This window comes from Physeter macrocephalus, chromosome 21, assembly GCF_002837175.3.
Source record: "Physeter macrocephalus isolate SW-GA chromosome 21, ASM283717v5, whole genome shotgun sequence".
In the NCBI taxonomy this organism is placed as follows: Eukaryota; Metazoa; Chordata; class Mammalia; order Artiodactyla; family Physeteridae; genus Physeter; species Physeter macrocephalus.
Window position 1 is genome coordinate 60987526 of NC_041234.1, and position 307 is coordinate 60987832.

Genomic DNA, 307 nt, shown 5'->3' on the forward strand with positions numbered 1-307 from the left:
CATGTTTACGTTTTAAAATAAAAATACAGCAACTAGCTTTATTAATTAAAGGAAACCCAATAATAAGTTTCATTAAATTGAGAACACACATTTGTACCAAGAATCAAACACAATCTTTTTTTTTTTTTTTTTTTGTGGTATGCGGGCCTCCCTCTGTTGTGGCCTCTCCCGTCGCGGAGCACAGGCTCCGCGGCCAGGGCTCACGGGCCCAGCCGCTCCGTGGCATGTGGGATCCTCCCAGACCGGGGCGCGAACCCGGTTCCCCTGCATCGGCAGGCGGACGCGCAACCACTGCGCCACCAGGGAA